The sequence below is a fragment of the Microtus oregoni genome, unplaced genomic scaffold, assembly GCF_018167655.1.
Source record: "Microtus oregoni isolate MIOR12 unplaced genomic scaffold, Mior012 000046F_ref0000063, whole genome shotgun sequence".
NCBI lineage: Eukaryota > Metazoa > Chordata > Mammalia > Rodentia > Cricetidae > Microtus > Microtus oregoni.
The window spans coordinates 8,231,175-8,253,345 of record NW_024543220.1 but is presented as its reverse complement, the minus strand read 5'-3'; the positions used below and the strand labels follow the sequence as shown (position 1 = coordinate 8,253,345).

Sequence of the window (22,171 nt, the reverse complement as noted above, 5' to 3'; positions counted from 1 at the left end):
AGGGCTGTTACTGGCCAGAGCTATGGAATGAAGGAGCCTGCTTATAATGATCCCTTTTTATTTATATCTTAACAGTTTCTGGATTCAACAATTGCAACCAGTGGGGGTCTCTGCTTAGTCTTAAATCATCCGAAGAGGGAGATGCTGCTTTATGCGATATGTTCTTATTACCAGCTCAAATTGCTAATATTCTCTTATGCCATATTTCTTTTCTAGTATTTATATAACAACAAGAAGACCAATATGCTAAAGCCTCCTTGAGAGGAGCATTAGGTAGAATAAGTCTCTAATATCAGCAGAAAGGCATGTTGAGTGTGCAAACATTATCTCCTAGAATAGAGATTTCTTGAGGGTAAAGTATACATTTTGTCTGTTCCTTTGTGTCTAGGTTCTTTGTCTTACCAAATCACCACTGTGCATCAGACCTCTTTCATGTGGGAAATAGTATTTGAAGTCTACAAATTAATTTTGATTAAAATTGGATTAATTTGTATTGTACTTTGAATCGGTAAGTGTCTTTACAGAATGATATTGCTGGTCATATTTATTTTATCTGAATCCAAAGCTAGTGTCCATTGAGGTGGAAGGGAGCACTTGGTTGTTAAGAGTGCTTACTGTTCTTCAAGAAGACCCAGGTTTGGTTTCCTGCATCCATATAATGGTTCCCAAATGCTAGTAACTCCAGTAGATTAATGCTCTCTTCTGACCTCCACAGACTCACACACACAAATAGTGCACATACAAACACTCATACACACATGCACGCAACACACACACACACACACACACACACAAAGTATATATATTTTAAAAATGGGTCTGTTTAGAAATTCTAGTCTGTAGTAGACTGGTAGTGGAGAGGAGTAAGAGATAATCCAATTGGATGCTCCCTGTAGAATTTTTAGTCATTATGCATTGTGTGTAAATATGTCAACATTTTATTCTATCGACTTTCTATCTATCTATCTATCTATCTATCTATCTATCTATCTATCTATCTATCATCTATCTCTGTATCTGTATTTATAGCTATCATCTATCTATCTATGTATCTATCCATGTATCTATGTATCTATCTATCATCTATCTATCTATCTATCTATCTATCTATCTATCTACCTATCTACCTATCCACCTATCCATCATGTGTCTATTTTACTGTTGAAGGACTGTGGGTTGAACCTAGGGTTTCTCACGCTAGGCACGTGTACCATCCTTGGAGTACAGTCGCAGTCACCTCACGTGGTTTTACGTAGAGGGAGAGTCACTGTGTAGCACAATAGTCTTCAACCACTTGAGAATGTTTGCTCTTCATAAGCAGTTACCAGAGGCCTCCACTGCACCTCTAGCAACTTCTTGAATACTAACTGTCCACACCTCTAGATGTACCTGTGGTCTAGTTCACACCTACAAGGTGGTGGGAAGACACTGAATGCCTCCAACAGCTGGACATTTTATTTATCCTTTTCTGGATTACTTTGCCCAGTAAAGCTACTTTCTGCTCCACTTTCAGCTTTCTGAAAGGCCCACCTAAAGGCCAAGCACTCACAGCCCCACCTCGTACAAAAGCCAATAGGGTCACAGGGTTCTGCATGTGCCTCAGTGGTGAACAGATTTCTTTGAATAAACAGAAATATGGAAGAAAAAAAAATGAACTCAGATTCATAAACAGATCAACTTTGTGGCTATCAACTCAGGTGGCGCCCCTCTCTTCTCTCTCCAGATGTCTTTTGTGGAACCAAGCCACTGCAGTGATTTAAGAAACTAATAAAATATTGACCTACACTTTCCATAGAGTTAAATACAAGTTGGTTTTCCATTAAAGTGGAGAGTTAAGTAGTGAGGTGCTTTCTGAGCCTCCAGCAGAGAGCACATGAGTGGGTAAAGTGCTCTGGGAAGGAGGCGTCACAGAGTTCAGATGGATCATCATTATTCTTGCGATTGCCTCCCTTCTGTCAAGCATGCTTGTAGTACACAACCAAGGCTGCGAGTTTATCATCCAGAGGAGATGAAAACGAAATTAGCCAAAGGGAAGAGGCCACAGTAAATGTAATTTCAAGAGCAAGGCCCTAGGCTAGCTAGGTCAGCTTTCTTTATTTGTTCCGACATCCCTAAAAAGATTTAATGCTTCTGCTACAATGTTATTTTCTTTAATAAAGGTTTGAACAACTTCTGATATTAAAATTTTCAGGAATGTTTATATATCACTATGCTTTTTGGTATTGTTCTTTATTGGCACACAGTTCAAGGGTAACAAAGGTGCAGGTTCTTTGAATAATTCATTTGTAATCCAGTCTCTAAGTTTAGTCTGGGCATCTGCTATTGTATGGGATTCTAAGGTGGAAAGATGGGAAGTGATGTTCATGTTTATTTAAAGATATAACATTAACATTGAACCTCTTAGTTTTATATGCTTATTAAAGTTAGGAATTTATGATCCTCAGGATGAGTTATTAATTAATTTATTTAATGATTATGTTTTCTTCTGTTTCATTAAATTATTTTATTTTAGGAAGACTCTAACTTAATTTGGTATGCTATATATTAAAAATTTTATAGAAAATTATAGATATAATTTTTTTCACCAAACTGCAGTAGAGTATTATCTTGCATCTTGCTTGAGTATAAATACTGCTTATGACTTGTTTTAAAGGTTTGTAATATTAGTTTAATAAAACCTAGATCGTAGTGAATACACTTTACATTTCTTTTTGTCATTTAAGAGTGCTTTGTTTAACTTGCTAAGTCAACTTTCCAGCTTGGCTTTCTATTGGCCTAGTAGAGGAAAGGACCATGATGGCATCTGGGCAGAACAGCTCAATTTAAGGTAAAGTACATTTATGATGAAGAATATAAAACATAAAAAAGAATGAAATCCTGTCATTTGCAATAGAAGATGTAGGAATGGAGGACACCGTGTTAAGGGAAATAAGCCAAGCATGCAAAGGAAAGTACTGTGTATGTTCTCTAAAATACAGAAGTAAAACACAAGCAAAGAATAGTTGGTCTGGGTATAAAAAAGTATTTGCTAGAAGCGGGGGAGGTAAGGTGAGTGAGACAGGATAAACAGAATCTGGATTTGATCAGTAATGCCACATGCACACACTGAACCATCCCACTGAATTCTATTAATGTACACGATGAGCACCTGCTCATCAGAAATTAAAGACAGAGCTGAGAGGGTAGGTCAGTAGGGGAACTGTTACTTCAGAGTGCCCAGCACCAAAAGAAAAAAAAAGAAAACAAAGAAACCACCCCAAACTAAACCAAAACACTTCCTTAGAAGGATCTATGATTGAAGTTGCATCTATTAAATAGTTCACTGATGGTTAAAAGAAATCCCGCATGCACTCCAGTGTTTACTGTGGACTTGGAAGTCAGCCACACTGGGGATTGTGCCTTAATTAGAACTTCTGTACCTATCTGTCTTTTCTCCTCTATCTGTAAAATAAAGGTGCTGTATAGTAGTTTCCTCTGAGATTAAAACCTTCCATTTTGGAGGGAAACTTGATAAGACATAGGATAAAAGGGGGGATTAGCAGCAGGATGTTCTAAATGGAGGTGGAACTTTCCATCCTACAGGTAAGCCCAGTAAGATCAGGAAGTCCCTGAAGCTGAGATATTCTCTAGGTCCCTCCTTCTCTAAGCATATATAAGCAGTAGGGACTGCTGAGAGACTCTGAATGACTCAGACCAGCCAGATTACCTGGGGTGAGTGGACACAGGATGAGCTGTGGGGAAAGGAAGAGACTAGTAGTTTCCTGGAATGGACACTCTCCAACCCATTGAGATGCCTACAAGTTGTGCCCTGAACTCCAGGTTTCCAGGTTTTATGAGTTGCCACCCATGCTGGGATGGGACTTTTGGTGATGCAGCTGTCTTTAGGACATTTCAGCTTCTGTAAGTAATCCCTTACCCATATTCCTGTAAGTAATTCCAGCAAAACTCAGTTGTTCATTTGAGTGGACTTTGGTGGTATGGTACTTTGGTCTGACATCTGCTCTCTTTCTGGTTTGAGAAGACATTTGCTCATGTCTTCCTAAGACCAGGGCTGCACAACAGGGAGGGACACAGACAGAATGTCTATCTGTGGCACAGCAGCATTACTGACATCAAGTGCAGACTACAGCGCCAAGAAAGAGTGCACTCTGGGGTCAAGGGGTCCTTGCTGCTGGAAATGCAACTGTTGTTCTTGGTACCATTTAAACGGTTGCTATTCATGTTCTCTCAAATTGGAGAGAAGTCCTGCCATCTTTACTAACATTCTCAAGAAAATTTAAAGTAAAATCATGGCTTTTGGCAGATATAATACATTCTAATCAGCTCCTCTCGGAGCTGTGACTCCAGAAGAGACTGTGACATGCATGTGCTCTGGCTTCCGAGTCATAGGGGCTCTCTCAGGAATGCTGAAGCTGTCCTATGCTCTTCCAGATTGATTTCACACCCCCTTTGTCTATGAGCAAAACCCAGGTCAAAGTGGTTAGTACATGCAATGTTTCCACTGCCCTCCAAGAAGCTCCACAGAAACCTCACAAGAGTCTCCTTAGTGTAGCGTTCAGAAGTTTCTAGGACTTTCCAAGGTGAGCTACAGGGGAAGAGCTTGGGTCTCCTGCCTGCACACAGGACATATAGAGGCAACTAGAAGAGGAATCTGGTTTCTTGGGCTCCAGGTAAGATCATATCTCTCGGGGACCCCAGGTGCTTGCTCATTTGTGGGATGGGGCTAATAGCTCCTGCTGTTCCCAACTCTACAGGACAAGAGCACTGCTGTAGGAAAGTATTGAGGATGTAATAAAGTTCATACTTGGCATTGCAGGGTCACCAAGGCATCCCCAGGACACAGAGATGTTCTCCTGGCTAAAGAGGCCAGTGGAAACTCCTTATAAATGAACATGTGTCATACGCAGACAGTGTGAAGTAGTTCCCTCTTGTCCACCAATGTATCATGGCAATGAAAGTGGCTACTCCGCTGCCCTAATTGACCAACTTTCACATTTTGGTAAAGCTCCAGATGTTTCGCCCTAGACAGCTGAATTCATAGCATTAAAGTTCATTCAGGACACTGGGCCATGCGATGCCACTGATGGTGGTCAACATTTCTCCTACACTTTCCTGGGCCTTCTTCAGCAGAGGAGGGTTTTCTACTCATAGGGTAGAAAGAGGATTAGGCCTATAAAGTATCCCCTTTTAGTATCTTAGTTTAACATATTCCCTTTCGGAACACATACCATCCTACTGCTGTGGAGAAAGAGTGAGTTCCGGCACAGTTGCCGCTCCTTGCTCATCAGAACTACTCTTCCATGTCATACCTGACTCCATATGTCAACGTGTACCTTTCCTTCAAGGCCTTGCAGTTAGAGCACTGGATGACTCTCACCTTTTACTCTGTAATTTAAAGATTACCTTATCCCAGTGTGTGTGTGTGTGTGTGTGTGTGTGTGTGTGTGTGTGCATGTGTGAGGAGGTCAGATGACAACTTTCTCTCCTCTCTATGGGTCCTGAGGAATGAATTCAGGTCACCAGGCTTGGAGGCAAGCACCTTAACTAGAAGAACCACCTTGCCAGCCCCTCTCTATAATTTTTGAGCATTAGTATCAATAACCTTTTATCACCCTATTTATTATTGCCAGTGAGTTTCAGCCATTAATTCCTGCTCAACTCCACAGAGTGTATCATGGTGTGGAACCTCCTTTTCAATATTGTCCTGAAACTGGGCTGGCAGCTGTGAGGCAGGTGGCTCAGATGCAGAGAGGAGAGGCTGGAAGGAATGAGCAGGTACCGCTCTCTGTTCTTACTCAAGTTTTTGTTTGTGGTTTTGCTTACTATGAACGTCCAAAACACCCAATGGAAGATTCCAGAAATAAACAACTTACAAGTTCTTAATCACATGCCATTCTGAGCAGTGCAATGAGCTCTTGTGCTGTCCTATTCAGCCCCACCCTAGAAGCTAATTGCTCTTTTGTCCAGCATTCTCACATCATACATGTTATCTGCTTCTCATCATACATGTTATCTACTTCTCATCATATATGTTATCTGCTTCTCATCATACATGCTATCTACTTCTCATCATATATGTTATCTACTTCTCATCATACATGTTATCTACTTCTCATCATACATGTTATCTATTTCTCATCATACATGTTATCTACTTCTCATCATACATGTTATCTGCTTCTCATCATACATGTTATCTGCTTCTCATCATACATGTTATCTGCTTCTCATCATACATGTTATCTGCTTCTCATCATACATGTTATCTGCTTCTCATCATACACGTTATCTGCTTCTCATCATACATGTTATCTGCTTCTCATCATACATGTTATCTACTTCTCATTATACATGTTATCTGCTTCTCATCATATGTTATCTACTTCTCATTATACATGTTATCTGCTTCTCATCATACATGTTATCTGCTTCTCATCATATGTTATCTGCTTCTCATCATACATGTTATCTGCTTCTCATCATACATGTTATCTGCTTCTCATCATATATGTTATCTGCTTCTCATCGTATATGTTATCTACTTCTCATCATATGTTATCTGCTTCTCATCATACATGTTATCTGCTTCTCATATGTTATCTGCTTCTCATCATACATGTTATCTACTTCTCATCATACATGTTATCTGCTTCTCATCGTATATGTTATCTACTTCTCATCATACATGTTATCTGCTTCTCATCATACATGTTATCTACTTCTCATCATACATGTTATCTACTTGTTAGTCACTCAGTGACACTTTCAGTTACTGGATAGTGCGTCCTGGTGTTGCAATGCTTTCATTTAAGTGAACCTTATGCTGTGGCCCAATGCTTCTTTATGATTTTTGTGCCCTTCCTCTCACTTCATAGCATCATGAAAACGTGGCATCATTTATCATCATAAGAGAAAGTATACTATATGAATAGAGTGCACATATATGAATTTTATTACAATATATTGTTTTAACTTATTCGATTGTTTGCTATTATTAATCTATTACTGTTTCTAGCTTATAAATTAAACATTATCTTAGGTGTATGTGTGTAAGGATAAACAGGATGTATGTGGCTTCAGGCATCTGCTCATGGTATTGGAGGATTTACCTTGTTGAGGAGAGAGGATCACTTCATTTAATATGTTTTGTAAACTGTCACCTCATGTGACAAGAACCTGGTACAAGCAAGAGAGTCCCTCCTGCTGCCAAGGGGGGGGGGCAGGGAAGTGTGGGGTTGAGGGCACTGCCAAGTCCACAGAATGAATCTCTTTCTATAAATTTTTATTAGAATATATTGATAGATACATAGCATTATATTATGAGTTGTTAACCTCTTACAGTGCCTAGTTTAAAAATTTAACTTTATCATAGGTGTGTATTTGTAGGAAAAAATCAGTATACATAGTGTTCAGAATCACCTATAGTTTCAGGAATCCTTCAGGTTCCATTGCTAGAAACAATAGGACTTTGGCTGCCTCAGGTGTGTCTGCTGCTAAACAGACTCTAACTAGGTAGGCAGCTGAAAGTTCTGAATGAATTTGTTACAGAGATTGGCTTTATCCTGTTTGTGTTTTTCCTTGTATTCACAGAATATGGCAGACTACTCATTGCTGTTTTCAATGTTTCTTTGACCACTTTGGGGATTCAAAGTGTGATGAGCTCTTTTGCTGTCCTATTCAGCCACACTCAAGAAGCTAATTGACCCTGCAGCCACACATAGCTTAGTTAGCAATGAATGCAACAGTCTTAATACAATTTGGTTGAGATGCGTATAGGAGCAGGTAAGAAATGATCATCTTTATTTAAAAAAGAAGTTCAGGGTTCAGTGATTTTGGGGTGTGTGTGGGGGCATTATAAAAACTTAGGACCCTAGCCATTACTTGTTCCTGAGGACCTAAAAATGCCTTTGAAGAAAAGCTTTATTTTGCTCTAGGCAGAGATGGGGTAGCTCTCCAGTTAGAGAAAAGTCAGAAGATACAGCTGTACCATCTGTTCCATGATTTCTACAGAACAAGGATTCTGAATGTGTGTGCCAGAGAATTTATCCCTGACTTCTCTGATGGCTAACCTCCACCAAAAGTAAAAATCTGTGATGGCTACAGGCAGTTAATGGTGAAGATCACAGAGTTGATTTCTTATCTACATAGCGTTATCATTGGATCAGGAGCTCCTCGTTCCCATGCATGCACCCTTCATCCACCTGTCATCACATCCTACCCTATTGTCTATAGAATTGTGAGTGCAAAATTCCACTTTGTGCTTGACTCTCCTAAGGATGTGCTACATCAATATCCTTGACAAAGACATCTCCTGCTTCCATAATAAGGCACTGTCTGCTGTATCTCTCAGGATCCAATCAGGACGACAGAGGCTTTCAGCAATCCATGCAATTCAAAAGAAATCTAAAGAAATCTAGCGGAAGGTTGGATTTTGCAATGTTTGGATGGTGGGTATGTAAGTATATGTTTTATTATTTTTTGGTCCTTTGTGTGTTTTTGGACTTAAAAGATTAGTACTGAGAATTCCTCATGGTGTCTTGCCAGTCAGAGACAAATTTGAAGGGCCTGTTTTCAAACATCTTTCTTTCAAATAATGGGCAAGAATACATGTGAACCTTGAAGCCTGACAGGCCTAGTTTTGAATAATGTTTAATACTTCTTATTGCTATCTTTGGGTTAAATCATAGATTTTGAGCACTAAATTAAATTAAAAAGCAGTATCTCTAAAATGGGACTAATAATGTTCTGATGAGAATTAAAAGTGCTCAGTACAAAGCCTGGAACATAGGGATTATGTATATGCATGAGCACACTCACAGTGTGTGTGTGTGTGTGTGTGTGTGTGTGTGTGTGTGAGTGATATTGCATAAACCAAACATGCTATGACAGTAAATGCAATCCAGGAAGTGAAAGGAAAATGCTGCAGAAAGAATAACCCCATGCCTAGAGGAGTTGTGCATTCCATGCGAATGGCCTGGGACTTCTGGCTATGAAGAAGTTCAGGATCCAATTTATAAAAGTAGGTTTGACAAGAAAAAGCTTCTTCTGTTTCCTCTGTCTTGGGGAAGGCTGTCTCACTTTGCAGACTCTCTTTATTTCCCTCATTCATTCCCCACACTCTGCAAAGCCCTGTAGGTTCTTTGTGCAGCCTGACTGGGAGGGCAGGAAAGGCAGAGGAAGGAAAATAGCATGGGCAACAGGCAGGCAGAAAGGGCTGGCTACACAAGGCTGGAATTGCTGGTTTACGTTCTGGCTAACTGGCTGGCTTTCTCATCGCAGGGAGAACTCTTTCAGGGACTCTGCCTGCTCCTGGTTTGTTTACACTTTGACTGGCATCAAGGCTCAAGCTATTATCCTTGATGCAAATGAGAGCTTTCATAAATGACACCACCTGAGGGTTGTCACGGGTTTCCGGGTTTACTCTGGTGTCTGATAACTGTTAGTGCCCATTCTTCATTATCTTTGCGGAGATTGGGCACTTTATTTTTTGGCAGCAAATGTTTCTTCCAAGGTCAATTTCCCTCAAGTGCTCAGCACCGTTTCACATGCTGTGTGCTCAGGGAATGCAAATTAATTTGATGTTAGCTTTAGCCAAACCAGCTAGGAAAGTAAACCTGATTCTAAAAACACCATAAACACCAATAAATACCTTCTAAATAACATAGTGTTTGGGCATATACAGATACACAGAAGTTCACACTAATTCCAGAGATATCATTTCATAGCATTGTTTTAACTCCGAAGGAACTTCATCTGGGTATCAGTTCTCTTTTCCACTGTGTTTATCGTACCTGGGGCCATAGAAGAGTTTGAGGAGACATGAATATTTCACATTTCTTTCTAAATTTAAGAGATGCAAACCACATTTGTTTGGAAAAGGAGAAAAACAGAAAACTCGGGAAAACAGGACCATTCATAATCCCTTCCCCGGGAAATAATCGCTAGGAGCGGTCCAGTGTACTCTTCCCACACGTTAATAAGGCCACAGAAATTCTCAAGATGGGTCTAGAGATTGCTGTGAGGCAGATGGCCAGTGGCTTTTGGAACTCTACAGGGATCTTCAGAACAGAAATGAGGCCTTCCACCTGAGAGAATGTACCATTTTGGGGTGACAGGTCTTGGGACTCACTTTCCGTGAGGAGGAATCCTGTCTTTTCTTCCTTTATGACCTTCTGGCTTTTCTTCCATCTTCCCTCAGGAAGGGTGAGGTTATGGGAAAGGCTCTGGTCAAAGGGAAGGTAGGCTCGGTTGAGGGAGGCCAGAATGTCTGACAGCAGAAGTCTTTCCTAGTCACGGAGGGGCAACTGTGTTATGTCCTATGATAGGGAACAGTTGGAAACAGGTCTTTCCAGCACCCATAGGTACAATTCTTATGCACAGTTCCTTCCATGTTGTTGGGAATGCTTCTAACATCTGTCTTTCCCCTTCTAAGCTCATGGCTCCTCCAGGTTTCTCATACCTGTTATTCTTTCGGTCCCTGCCCTAGCCACGCGCACTCCTTTTTTACCTCTGACCTCCGCCGCCCTCTCTCCCTCTCTCCTGTTCTCTCCAGGTGTACACACGGGGCTTTGCCTCTCTCCTCCTCCTCCTCCTCCTCCTCCTCCTCCTTCCTCTCTCTCTCTCTCTCTCTCTCTCTCTCCCTTAATAAATACTTATGGCTATTCTCTGTGTCTATGTGTCTGTTACCCGCCCCCGCCACCACCCTGGCAGTGCGTGCCCTTCCACTGGTGGGAAACTGTAGCCGCTTGTCGCATGGAGGGCTCCGCCAGCCCACCTGGGGATCTTGCAGGTACCTACATCCGTCTCTTCAGGGCTAGCAGCTGCACCGCAAACATCTTAGAAACATCTTAGGAATAAGAATACCCATCATGTCTCCCCTCCACACACACTTTCACTGGAGCTGCAGTCTGTTCTGGGAGAGATGACCTGACTCCCCGCCCTAACAGTAGTTCTTGATTTCAGCCCACTTTTCCTTGTTCTTCCCCACCATGGAATAAGCACTGGATCCAACCAAGGCCCATAAGGGATTCTCTGGAGGGTTAAAACAAGAATAAAAAAGCATGACTTTTTCTTTTGGTAGAAAAATCAGGAAGACACGAGTCCAGGGTTCTATTGACTCCAACCCATGATATGTGAAAGATGGCGTAGGGAGTAAGAGCACATTAACCTAGATCTTACCAAGCAGTGGGAAAGCAGAGAGATGAAGGACAGAGCAATGGTGTTTAGAAGGATGGGGGAGAGAGAAGTGGGGGAGGGGCCCAGTGGCATTTCTATAGGTTTAATCTCTGAAGTGTCTTAGTCAGTGCTCTAGTCTTGTGAAGAGACAGCAGGACCATGGCAACTCTTATAAAGGAAAGCATTTAGTTGGGGCTTTCATATAGTTTCAGAGGTTTAGTCCATTGTCATCATGGTGGGAAACATGGTGGCATGCAGGCAGACATGGTGGTACAGGAGAAGTTGAGATTTCTACATCTGGATCCACAAGGCAGCAGGAAGAGAAAGAGAGCCCCTGGACCAGGCTTAGGCTTCTGAAATCCCAAAGCCTACCTCCAGTGATGTACTTCCTCGAACAAAGCCACACCTCCTAATCTCTCTCAAGTAGCGCCACTCCCGAGCCCAAGAGGGCCATTGCTGTTCAAACCACCACACTAAGTTTTAGTTTTCTTTCTTAAGTCCTGTAATTCTACCACCTACTCAGAAATCTCTCTCCAGCTGGATTAGTTCTGAGCAGAGTTTTCTTTTCTTTTGCAGTCCAAGGACCCTAGAACAAAAGAACTGAGCTCTCCCAACCTTTCAGCTGCCTGGCTTCCCTGCACTTTCAGCTTCACTTTCATGGAGATCACTGGCTTTCATTGTCTTAGGAGCTTCAGGCTCTTACACCACCCTATACGGTCCCTTCTCAGGCCATTTTCTAATTCACCGTGGCAGTGTTAGGCTAACTCTGGAAAATTCTGGGACTGTGGTTGGTTTTCCCTATACACTGTTTTCATAGCTAGTTGTTTACAACTTCTAATGTCTTTTTAAAATCATTTAGAAATTATATGTATATGTGTATATATGAATGTGGGGTTGTACAATTGAGTGCAGCACCCAAGGAGGCCAAAAGAAGGCATTGGGTCTTCTGGAGCTGGTGTTACTGGTGGCTGTGAGCCATGTCATGTGGTTGCTGGAGTAGAAATCCAGGTCCCCTGCAAGAGCAGCTAATACTCTTAACCACTGAGCCATCTCTCCAGCTCCCAACATAAGTCATTTTTTTTTTAAAAATCAAAGGCAACATTTTGGGTGGTTTAAAGTACAAGAAGGTTTAACTAAATGTTGGGCTTCTGAAGGGACTTTGCTTCTTCGCAGTGGTGATTTTGTCTTCTCTACCCCTGGGTTGTGCCCAGAATGACTGAAGGCAGAGAATCAGCATGAAACAGCACTCCAGCATTCTGCCTATACCATACTGCCTGTACCATGACTATCCACATTTAAATGTAAATTGTATGTTACACAGTGTGCATGTCTGTGTGAGTGAATGTGCCCTCAGGTGTATAGGCATGTACGCAAGAGTAGGAGCAAAGACCCTAATGGTGGTGACTGAGGCTCAGTGAAGGTCTTCCTTACCTAACACATGAGTCCTGGAAAGAAGCCAAAACCATGGTGACTATGAGGATGCCTGCATAGTTTCCTGCCATATAAAGACTCATGGGAGAGGATCCTATGCATATGCCAGGAAGAGAGGCTTCTGGAAGAAAGTGTCAGGTCAGCACCTGGTCAAGGTTTTAGCCTACAGAAGATAAAAGATCAGCTGCTTACACCACCGAGCCACAGAGAACACAAGACTTACAGGTAGGAAGTTCTTCACTGGGACTTTCTCTTGGGCTTCCCTAGACATGAATCTTCCTGAAAACAATCATCTTTATATTCAGCTCATGGGTCCTTCCCTGTCTGGCCACAGACAATGCTATCACCTATCTACTTTTCATATTGATGCTTTTATTTGTAAAATAAATGTTAGTATATTGATGGATGAATCTGTATGTACATGTGTCTCTGTGTAGGGGAACATGCCAGTCGTTACTTCAATGACATTCTCAGAACTCATCAACTACCATGGTGGAATCAGGTAGAGAAACCATGAAATCCTGCTTTCTGGGAAATCCTACTTCAAACTGGTGGTGATGGGAGAGGTTGGAGCTGAAAATTTTCAATCAGCTTGGTACCCCAAATCCTGCACATGGCACACTCCAAATCTCATGATAAGAGAAACTTCTGATAAATTGAGCATCAGAAGTGATAGAACAAGATTTGAACTTGGCACACTGGGGTTGCTCATGCCAGAGGTGAAGTTCTATGCAGGAGAAGGAGGACAGGATGTGATCTTGTTCCCGAGAACTGACCATCAGAAAAGTCTTCAAGTACTTTCTGTAAGTTTCAACCTAAAAGACACCTGTGTTCCGGGCAGCCTTTGAGCTTCCCTGAACAGAGCTAAGCCTGACCTCTGAATTCACATAAGGGGTCACTGCCATGGTCATGGGTGTGATCTGAGAGCTGTAGAGTCCATTACAGTGGACTAGGATTTAAATCCAGGAGAAAGCGGGCAAGGATCCCTTTTAGACAAGTTAGTGCAGAAGATTTTTGGGTGAAAACCCAATCTCACACCAGTGTATGTATGTGGCAGGGGGCACTCTTGAAAGCGTGACAAAGGTATGATTTGGAGTCTGTGGGGTTTTTGATTTACAAGAGAGATGTGATCTTGAGAAGAGTTGCAATAGCAAGAACCAGAGTCACCCTCACAGAGCATGGCCAGGTATGATATACAGAGAGAAGACACCATCACTACACAGGAAAGAGACCCAGTAAAGCCATGCACAGCCCCTAATGCATCCTCTAGACTCATGGAGGACTAGGCTCTGTTGTTTCTCTTAACAACATCTGGTATTCCATCATGAGATCTGACCACAGAAGGAAGGATATGCATCATGAGGCCTTGGTGGGACTCTCTTGTGGGTCTCACAACTTAAAAGCAACAAGCTTTCTACATGAGCTCATGAGTGCTATCCACCACAGACACAGTCAGCTATGCAACAGGACTTTCCCAACCAGCTTTCTCTCCTACATATTTCATCTTTTTGTCTGTATAATGTATAATTGTTTCATGTGAACTGTGGGCTGATGTGGCATTCCCTTCTGTATGCTGTGAATACCATTGGTTAATAAAGAAACTGCCTTGGCCTGTTGATAGGGCAAAAGAGTAGAGCTAGGCAGGGAAAACTAAACTGAATGCTGGAAGAAAGATGGGCAGAGTCAGAGAGAAGCCATGTAGCCCCTCCGGAGATAGACTCCAGAATTTTACCTAGTAAGCCACAGTCTCATGGCAATACATAGATTAATGGAGATGGGTTAAATTAAGTTGTAAAAGTTAGCCAATTATAATCTAGAGCTAATTGGCAAAGCAGTGATCTAATGAATATAGTTACTGTGTGATTATTTTGGGAGTCTGAGCAGCTGGGAAACAAACAAGTGGCCTCCAAATACAGTGGGATAGATGTGTCTGTATCTGTGCATGTTTCCCCAAGGACAGGTCTATGATATTCTGAGAACATTTGAGATGCCAGAGTCCTCTGGCAAATACTTTCCTCTATCAATATCTACCTGTTTATTTTTATTTTTTTAGAAACACTGACCATAGACCAAGGCTAACAGCAAAGTAGCATTGGACAAACACAAACTTGAAAGGATCCCCTACTTCAACCTTAAAACAAATTATATACCCTGACAATGAACATTTTAGACCAAAAAAGAAAAGTGGGCCTGGGAAAATTTTTGAAAAGAAGAGGCTCAACCAAATCAAAGAAAGGAGTATGCTCTGGCCAAACCCTGATTCTGAAGAAGCCCAGGCCTAAAACAAGAAGAGATATGGGTCTGAGCCAAAAAAAGGAAGATATGTGCTTGAGCAAAGTCCTGAATTGAAAGAAGCTGGAATAACTGGATATCAACATGTAGAAGAATGAAAATAGACTCATATCTATTACCATGTACAAAACTCAAGTCTAAATGGATCAAAGACCTCAACATAAAGCCAGCCATACTGAACCTCATAGACAAGAAAGTGGGAAATGCACTTGAATGCATGGCACAGGAAACCACTTCTTAATATAACCCCAGTAGCACAGACACTGAGAAAAACAATTAATAAATGGGACCTCCTAAAACTGAAAAGTTTCTGCAAAGCAAAGGCCATGGTCAACAAGACAAAACGTCAGCCTACAGAATGAGAAAAGCTCTTCACCAACCCCACATCAGAAAGAGGTCTGATGTCCAAAATATATAGAAAATTCAAGAAATTGGTCATAAAAAGAACAAATAATACAATAAAAAAGTAATACAGACCTAAATAGAGAACAAAGAAATCTAAAATGGCTGAAAGACACTTAAGAAAATGCTCAACATCCTTAGTCATCAGAGAAATGCAAATCAAATCAACTCTGAGATTCCATCTTATACCTGTAAGAATGGCCAAACCAAAAACACTGATGGCAACTTATGCTGGAGAGGTTGTGGTGTAAAGGAAACACTCATGTATTGCTGGTGGGTGTGTAAGATGGTACAGCCCCTTTAAATATCATTATGGTGATTTCTCAGAAAATTAGGAAACAACTTACCTCAAGACCCAGCAATACAATTTTTGGGTATATATCCAAAGGATGCTCAATCATACCACAAAGACATGTGCTCAACTATGTTCATAGCAGCATTGTTTGTTATATCCAGTACCTGGAAACAACCTAAATGTCCCTTGAGCAAAAAATGGATAAGGAAAATGTGGTACATTTACACAATAGAGTACTACACAGCAGAAAAAAATGACATCTTGAAATTTGCATGCAAATGGATGGAGCTATTGAGTGAGATAATCCAGACAGAGAAAGACACTTATAATATGTACTCACTCATAAGTGTTTTTTAAACATAAGGCAAAGAAAACCAGCCTACAAATCATAACCCCAGAAAACCTAGACAACAATGAGGACCCTAAGAGAGACATACATGGATATAATCTATATGGGAAGTAGAAAAAGACACGATCTCCTGAGTAAATTGGGAACATGGGGACCATGGGAGAAGGTTGAAAGGGAGGGGAGAGGAAGGAGGGAAGCAGAGAAAAATGTAGAGCTAAATAAAATCAATAACAAAAAAGAAAAGAAGGAAAGAAGCCTGGGCTAAACCTTGACCCTGAAGATGGCTGGGCTCTAAAGAGAAGATACATGAGCACAGAAATTCCTGAAATGAAAGAGACCCAGGCCAAACCAAGAAAAGGAGTGTGCCTGGGCCAAATCTATAGTGAAACAACATTGTGGTTAGTGTACCATGAAGTGCTCTGATTCAAGGCCTTAATTTTAATTGATGTTTTACAACCAATCAATTCATCAATGCACACAAATGCCTTGGATTTATCTACAATATTTTCTGCACTAAAGTTGGATATAAGCTGACATCCTGAGTACCAGAGGTGTGGATTTCACACACATACTTCTTTCAATCCAAGTAACATCCTCAACAGTGAGTAAGGATGACATGTCACCATAATTAGCCAAGGACTCACCTAAACAACCTGTCATTATGGGCCCAAAAGGGTGTTATACTGTCCGCTGTAGCTGTCTGAGACAAGACCTTATCTTGACTTCAACTGATTTCTTTAGAAATCAATTTCTCAAATTAACTCTGGCCACAGCCTGTTCACCAAGAATCTTGTGCTAACCTCAAATTAGTCTTGTTCTGATGAAGTGACATCTGGACACATCATATCCTCCAAGAAGGGGATTTTTTTAAAATTGATTTTCATTGAGCTCTACAGTTTTTTCTGCTCCCCTCCTTGCCTGTCCGCTCCCAAGAAGGGGATCTTAGTGATAACCTGATTGTTAGCAGAGGTGCAAAGCCATAAACAGACTTCAAAGGGAACCCAACAGCTCCTTGAACCCCTGACGAGGGAAGTCCTTCTATATATGTGCTGCCTTTATTGGTTAATAAAGAAGCTGCTTTCGGCCAATGGCTTAACAGAGTAAAGCCAGGCTGAAAGAGATTATAGAGAGAGTAGGTAGAGTCAAGGATAAGCCATGTAGCCCCACCAGAGACAGATGCCGGACTGAACTTTACCCAGTAACACAGATTAATAGAAATGCGTTTACCAAAGATATAAGAGCTAGTTAGCAATATGATTAAGTGATTATCCAATCAGTGCTTTTAAATAATATAGTTTCTGTGTTATTATATTATTTTGGGAATTTGGTTGGCCGGGAAATAAACGAGTAGTCTCCATCAACAAACCCCAAGTAGCCTGGGCTTATATCATCTTCAAGGGTGTGTGGGCCACACCCTCTCTATCCAATCCAATCTCTAGCGAACAACAAGAAGCCAGGCCTTAAAGGGACCAAACCTCACCTTAATAACCAAAGGAAATGGACATACCCATGACCAGGATCTGGTCTGATGCTAGAGATTTATTTTGTTGGACAAACCAGAGTCTCATTCATGTCGTAGACCGCACCATGCTCACCATGAAATTTGGGCTCACCTACAACTATTCCTGTACTGATGACTGACATCAGATCATAGGACATAAACGTTCATCAGTGCAATCTGAAAGCTTCTTGTGGTACCACTACGGGCTTTACTCATTATTTTTCAAACACAGCCAACATTCTCACATTAGGTATATCAAGACAACATAATGGCTTTCAACTGGCCACACATGAACATCAAATAACAAGGGCACACCTTGGAATCAAGAGTTTATGGGCCACACCCAGAAATCCTCTGTGCCCAGGTCTTCCTGTGTAAGGCCTTCCAGAGATAAAGGATAAGAAATTGGCCTCAAGCATGACCGAGACCACACCCACCTCTCCAGGAAGATTGGAGAGGGCTTAACCTAAAGGGGATGGTGGTGATGGACTGATAACAGAAATAATGGCAAAGGCAATAAAGTACTCAGTAAGAGTAGCCTGGCTTGTCAACTCCTTAACTGGGCCACACTATTACTTCATATGACCCAGGACAAACCTTGCTTCAAGGGAGACAAGAACCACATCATAGTCCTAATTGAGTCAAGTGCTCACATCAATGACCAAACAAGATGAACACAGACATATAAAGAATGGTTAGACTGCATCTGGCCTTATTCCATTCCAGAGATATTTTTCCCCATTTCTGTTCAACAGAAATCCTGGAATCACACAGAAGGCTTCCTTCCCTGTAGTAAGAGTGGCAGGGCTAGCTTTACCATAAATAATTACATGGAAACTGTATTCTTTTGAACACTGCCTGGCCCATTAGTTCCAGCCTCTTATTGGCTAACTCTCACATCTTGCTTTAACCCATTCTTAATAATGTGTGTAGCACCATTAGGTGGGTTACCAAGGAAGATCTTAACATGCGTCTGCCTCAGAGAGGAGAATCATGGTGACTGCCTGACTCAGCTTCTTTCTCCCAGCATTCTGTTCTGTTTACTCCACCTACCTAAATTCTGCCCTATCAGGCCAAGCAGTTTTCTTTATTAATTAACCAATGAAAGCAACAGATAGACAAATGACACTCCCACACCACTTACCTTATGACAGACTGCCAAGAGATATCAACATCCTTGGGGTCAAATTTCAAGTGTGTATGAGTCACACCCTTTCTTCTTCCAACCCAGGTTTCATTATTAATACAGGGGAGCCAGGGACAAACCACTTCCTTTATGGTATCCGAGCCACAAATAGCAATCAAACAATATGGGCAGACTTTGTAATTAGGGGTGTGTGGGCTGTACCCTCTGTTCACGTCTGACCATGTGCTATCTGGATTTCAAAAAATGCAGGAAAAGTTGATGTGAAGTGAGAGTTAGCCACACCGAACCCTCCAAGAATAGATCTACTGCAGTAATAAGGGTTAATAGTTTAACAATTGAGATACAACACACTACTTTCAAGATTTATGGAATACACCCTCCTTTCACCCAACCCAGGCAACACTGGAGAATCAGGGAATCAAGACCACCTCACAGATTTAATGAATATCAAATAACAAGAGTAAATCTTAGAATCAAGGATGTGTAGCCCATACCCAGGAATCCCATGTCCAGGTTGTATCAGGACTACAACAGATCAAGGACAGCACTTTGACCTCAACTGTGACCTAGAGCACACACTCCTCCAGGAAGGTTGGACATGCTTTAACACCATGGAGTGGTAGTGTGAAGAGAGACATAAGGACAAGGGCCATAAAGTGACATCAATGAGATCTTGGAAGCTCCTGGACTACCGAGTACCCTGAGTCCAGCTTAAATTGAAGGGTGTGTGGGCTGCACCCTCTTTTTATGATCTGAGACAATACTCACTACAAGGGAGCCAGGACCACATCACAGCCTTAATGGGAGACAAGGACTCACCTAAATGAACAAACAAAATGGAAATACCTTAAAATAAAAAAGGATTAAAAGGCACCTTTCCTTGACTTCAAGTGGTTTTGTTTGACAAGCCAGACCCTATTCTCAAAAGCAAGCATTTCTCAGCTGATGATGATTGGCCATCAAACTGATATCAGTGTAAGCAGGGGATCTTTCATCAAAGAAGCCTGTGTAAAACTGAACTTCAAGTGGGTGCATTTGGACCTTCTATTTATCCAATTCAGGATGTACCAATTCATAGAGTCAGGAATATTACAGGGTCTTCAGGATGTCTGGGACCACATGACCATCAAACAATCTGGGTGGACTTTGGCAGGAAGAGCGTGTAGGCTGCATCGTGTGGTTTGCCACTACAGTACAGGTCCTATTCGGATTTCAAGATATTCAGAAAAAAATTCTGCCAACTGAGAGTTAAGTCTGCACCAACTCAGCCTTCTAAGAAGGTTGGACCCACTTTAACAACAATGGGTACAGGTCTGATGAGACATAAGGACAAAGACCATAAAGTGACATCAATAGGGTCTTGCCAGCTCCCTGACCACTGAGTACCCTGGGTCCAGCTTAAATTCAGTGGTGTGTGGACCAGACCCTCTGTTCATATGACCCAGTATTATGGTCACAGCAAGGAGCTAGAACCACATACCTCAAATGGAGCAAGCACTCTCTTTAGTGACCACTTATGCCTTACTATCAAGAATGGTTAAATGGGACATGGATTTATTGTGACTTCACCTGATTCCCCAAACCCCTGGATAGACTCTAATCACCAAAACTCTTAGATTTATAAACAAGGCTTTCTAGGCTGATGACTCACAGTCAATGAAAATCAGTGTGAGCTGGGGACTACTCCTTTACTTCCAAGAAGCCTGGGTCAAATTTTTAACTTCAAGGGTTGTGGGCCTCACCCTCTCTTCATCACACCCAGGAGATATGCTCAACTCAGAGGACCCAGGACCACAAAACATGGGCTTCATGGTATCTGGACCACACCAGAGAAACAATCTGGGAAGATTTTGGCATGATGGGTGTGGGGGATGAGCCCACCTGCTATCTGGTCTTCAAGAGGTCAGGACAAAATGGTTTCAGGTGTGTCAGTTATCACTACAGCATCAGAGGAAACTGGAACCACCTTAATGACTAGCATTGGTGGTCTGATATGAGACATTATCTGCACAAACCAAGACTGTGGTCCAAACCCTCATATCCTGACTCTCTTGACCTTGGTCCACAACCTGACCTTATTAGAAACAGCAAGTAACTTAAGAATGTGATGACTCAGAAATACAGACATAATTTTAATGCAGATGTGTAGTGGAAAACCTTGAAATCTCCTTTCTGGTGGCAACTGTCTAGACACAATTGCTTTTGCTTCCTTAAGGTCTCACCATGCCTACCTAGAAGAAGCCAGAATTATACTCTGATTTCTACTATAAATCTCTGCCTTTATCTTGTGTGCACAGTACAGTTCCGAAGCTGTGTAATCTTATATTCTTTATTGTATTTCTTATGCTCTAGTATTGTGTATAGTTTTCAGTAAATATGACATTCATCTACTACCATGGTTTATCCCGAAATGCTTAGTTTGGTCCTTTGCTTGTATTTCTGACTGATTGTTCCCAATCTTTGAACTTCTAAGAACAGGCTGTGATGGTTACTCAGAAAGAGTAAGTGTGGGTAGCTCTTTCTCACTTTCTGTCTCCATGTTTATGGCATATACCTGTATACTCAGACCTCATCCAGAAGATCAGCCCACCTCTATCCATAATTTTTATCTTAGCCTTTAGTTGGTGTCTCCCCAAGAAAAGTAAAGGAAGGCAGCAAAGTAGCCAGGAGCCCTAACCTAGTCACAGAATCATGAGGATAAAATTTATAAATTGGAAGGGAATTTACCTACCCCTTCCAGTGCCAAAATAAGATTAGCATCAATTTTTAGAGAGTTGCTGATGAAAGAGTGGGAGGTAGGGGAGGGACATAAGGTTCAGTGTGGATCACAGGACACCAGGCATCTGGAAAGTGTTTCTAGGCTACTCCACATGAAGATGAATGGACCAGTGACATTCCATGCATGGAGCCTAAACACAGCCAGGTACAGATTCATGTCAAAGGATCAGTAAAATGTGCTGTGCTCTTTCAGTTAAAGTGATTAGAGGCTGATATATTGCATCTGTAGACTTGCCTTTGAAGATCTTGGGATGTTTAGATGCCAGATTTGTTAACATGTTCACTATCCAGCTACATCATCTCTGCCTTCCGTTTTGTTATTTTTTTTATCTTTGTCATTGTACAACCATCCCAGTGCCTTGGGGGCCTTCACAGGGTTTCCATGGAAAACATTCTGTGGCTTTCATGGTCTTGTGAACCAGTGACCCTTCCTTACAGTTGGACATCCATGGTCACAGGACTCTTTCTTCCCATCTAGGTCCAAATCACTCTGCGCCCCATACACACATCCTTTTCCTTCTGAGATGCTAGAGCCCAACAGACAGTATAAAAAGATAGGCCAATGATTACATGATGGAGGAAGGTCATTGGTTAAAAAAATAAAGAAACTGCTTGGCTGGCCCTCATAGGTTAGAACACAGGTGGGTGGAGAAAACAGAACAGAATGCTGGGAGGAAGAGGAAGTGAGCTCAGACTCAACAGCTCTCCTCTAGGGGGCAGACGCCTCAGAGAGACACCATGCTCCCCGCTCCCGGGAAGATGCACGATGAAGCTCCGACCCAGGATGGACGTAGGCTAGAA

General features: G+C 41.7%; 1 protein-coding gene across 2 annotated transcripts in view; it reads right to left on the bottom strand.

Moving 5' to 3' along the window:
* Cntnap2 (contactin associated protein 2) overlaps positions 1 to 22,171 on the bottom strand; it is a 2,078,180-nt gene that overhangs the window by 143,413 nt on the left and 1,912,596 nt on the right. The gene's annotated exons all lie outside the window — the stretch shown is intronic.